Source organism: Hordeum vulgare, chromosome 6H (genome assembly GCF_904849725.1).
Source record: "Hordeum vulgare subsp. vulgare chromosome 6H, MorexV3_pseudomolecules_assembly, whole genome shotgun sequence".
Taxonomy (NCBI): domain Eukaryota; kingdom Viridiplantae; phylum Streptophyta; class Magnoliopsida; order Poales; family Poaceae; genus Hordeum; species Hordeum vulgare.
In genome coordinates this window covers 162,132,112-162,135,154 of record NC_058523.1, presented here as the reverse complement: position 1 = coordinate 162,135,154, position 3,043 = coordinate 162,132,112, and positions in this window count along the sequence as shown.

Below are 3,043 nucleotides of genomic sequence, written 5' to 3'. Positions count from 1 at the left end.
TTGGGTGGTGGGCCCCTCCTCCGGTGCTCTCCTTTGTCCTATATGTTCCTCTTGACCTAAAAGTGTCGGGGACAGAAGATTTTTCGCGATTCCGCCGCCACTTCGCGGCACAAACCTACAAAGAAAAAAAGACCTTTTCGGCGGGCAATTCCGCCGGGGAGAACTCCTCCCGGAAGGGGAGATCATCCTCATCGTCATCACCATCGTCACGGGAATCATCGAGATCATCATCACCATCATCACCAACACCAGCACCATCTCCACCTTCATCCCATCTACTTCACCATTGCAATCAGAGTTGTACCTTACACTATTCATCCCCTCGACTCTACCGGTGTTGATTACTCTTTTGTGGTGAATGCTATTGAGTTTTTTTGGAGAATTATTGTTATGACCAGATTGTTAATCATATTTTCATCACCTCTGATCATGATATATTTTATGTCTTTTGAGTAGTTCCGTTCGTTTTTGAGGACATGGGAAAAGTCTAGATGCTAGTAGTCATATGATGTTCAAGTAATATGTGTTGATTGATATTTAAGTTATGGTGTTATTCTTCTAGTGGTGTTATGTGAACGTCGACTACATAACACTTCTCTTTTTTAAGGACCTAGGGGAATACATCGTGTATAAATAATTCTTATGGTGGGTTGTCGGAGTGACAGAAACCTGAACCCCAGTTCAGATACCTTTGCATGAGGGAGTATTGGATCCTAAAGTTTATTGCTATATTTAGGCTTTGCCTTAATTTCTCTCTTGTATTTGTGGATGCTTGCAAGAGGGACTAATCATAAGAGTGTGCTTGTCTTAGCCTAGACGGTGCACTAGTTAAGATCCACCCACATAACACTTATCAATACAAAACATAGTACTAGACGGAATATGGCGAAAGCACTTGACTATCTCTCCCGTGTGTCCTCGGGAATGCCTTAGTCTTTATAATTTTAGTCCCTCGTCTTATACTTTGTGTTCAAACGGATTGGGCCACTTGCTGCACCTCGGCACCATTTACTTTACTTGCATTTATTTCCTTGTTGCTTATACTAGAAAACCCATAATAAGTTATTTTTCAGTACTTGGAGTTATTCCTTGCTCAAGATCACTTGTCAATACCTTCTACTCCTCGTTAGGTTCAACATTCTTACTTATAGAAAAGGCTACGATAGATCCCCTACACTTGTTGGTCATCAAGACCATTTTCTGACGCCGTTGTCAGGGAGTGGACCGCTATTGGTAAGGAAACCTTTATGATGTACGTGTTGTTTTTGTTTTACTATTCCCGCTTTTTGTCCCTATGGACCACTCTGCTATTGGTTTGTTGCTTGTGGGGAACCGCCCCAATGCTATTGTGGTGGAGAAGCCTCCCCCACCTTGTCGGTGTTTACTCACAACATAAGCCATGGGTAGGCTAAAGATGGTGGGAACCAAAGTGGCACCGGAGGGTGCTGGGAACGAGGATGGTACAAGCATGGAACGCATGATGTACTCAGGTTCAGGGATCTTCGTAGAGGTAACACCCCTAATCCTGCCGGAGTGTATGAGGTATGAATGGGACTACAAAGTGCTCCTGGAATTGTATTGCAGAGGAGGAAAAAGAAGCTGCTGGCTCGCGTCTGCCTCTCCTATGTGGTGTGTGTGTGTTTGCTGAGTTGACTGACCCTCTGCATGGAGGGGGCCGGGGGGTTTTATAGACGAACCCAACGACCTATAATATGGATAAAAGGTACAAGAGTGGGACCTGGCTGGCGGCCTCGCCGGCTGCCAGGGGGGCCATGGGGTCTTGTCTTGTCGCTGGAGGGGCCCGCCAGCTACGAGGTCCCGTCTTGCTGTCGGACCCGGCGGCTAGCCAATAAGGCTCTCGCGTAAGGTTGACGTAGGACATGTGAGGTACGTCCGGCGTTGTCCAGCGAGGATCGTCATAGGCAGGTAGTACGGTCGTCTCCACTGTTCCCACGCCGAGTGTAGTAATGGAGTGGGAGTTTGATGGGCCGACACTGTGCAGGGTGATGGATCGGAGCCGGAGGAGGTCAGCAGCGTGGCCGCCGATGTTTGTACCTGCCGTGCACCCTGATCCAGTACCTTTGTTGACGCGTAGACACCTTTAACCATAGGGTCTCTTCATGACCTACGGTCTGATGTGACTTTGCTCCCTAGCCGGCTAGTCGCTTGACTAGCCGGCCTGGGCACGGCCGCCTCACCCCTAGTCGGCTGGCTTGGCCTAGGCGGCTAGGGGGAGGTAGATGTCTTGCCTCTAGCCGACAGGTGCTTCCTGGCCGGCCAGAGAGTTGGTCGTCTTGCCCCCAGTTGGCAGGTACTTCCTAGCCGGCCAGGGGGACTTGGGCTTTGCAGAATGGTTCCTGTTGTTCCTTCTTCGTTGAAGGCAAAGGAGTAGGCTCGATGAGCCTACCCCGGGGTTATCCCCCCGACAGTAGTCCCCGAAGCTGGGGAGGCCCGCCACCTTGGAGCGGGTGGCCTTGCCGGCTTAAGTTGTTTGCTGTTGAATTCCTGCCGCCGCCTGCGGCAGGGAACGCCGGCTCGGAAGTCGGCTGGCTTCCAAGCGACGCCTCGGCTTTGTCGTAGGTCGCGCAAATTGCGCCACGTGCCAGGCCTGGCCTGACGTGATGATGGTTTGTTCAGTTGACGAGACTGGGCCTGAGCCCTGGTGTGACAGCCTGATGTCGTTGTTGTCCGTTCTGAGGCCGACCGAACACGCACGCGCCCGTGGCATCGTCAAAACCCTGTTTTAAAAGTGTGTTGAAAACTTTCTCTAATCGAGGTGAAACTTGGCATGCGGTCGTGATTAGTTATAGCTAGGCCGCGTGTCGAATTTCATCGCGATCGGAGTCCATCTGGTACCCGAACGGTCGACCGTGGTGGCACCGTATTCGGTCTACCGTCGGACGTCTGTCGGTGTTTTAAAATTCGTTGCCGCGCCGCCCATTCTCCCTCTCGTCTCCGGTAAACCACCCTACATGGCCACGCAACTGTTCCCGCGTTCGGAATCGTCTGAATCCGCCCACACGGTTGGATCCGGAACGAAATT